The sequence below is a fragment of the Rhagoletis zephyria genome, unplaced genomic scaffold (assembly GCF_001687245.7).
Source record: "Rhagoletis zephyria isolate East Lansing unplaced genomic scaffold, Rhagoletis_zephyria_1.1 Rzeph_scaffold_03913, whole genome shotgun sequence".
NCBI classification, from domain to species: Eukaryota; Metazoa; Arthropoda; class Insecta; order Diptera; family Tephritidae; genus Rhagoletis; species Rhagoletis zephyria.
In genome coordinates this window covers 37,974-38,181 of record NW_016160996.1, presented here as the reverse complement: position 1 = coordinate 38,181, position 208 = coordinate 37,974, and positions in this window count along the sequence as shown.

Sequence of the window (208 nt, the reverse complement as noted above, 5' to 3'; positions counted from 1 at the left end):
ATTATTGTCCGAGGACTCAAGACGATTTCAGAGACTTTGGATCACTGCCATCCGTTGTTTAAGTAACTCTTAAACCTCTGATTTTCAACACATCCAGTTCCATAACGCTTCATTTTATCTAATATCATAATATCTAATATCAATTGTTTCGAAAGCTCGTTTGAAATCCAAATATACAGCAACTATCCAATTTCCTTTGTTCATTTCT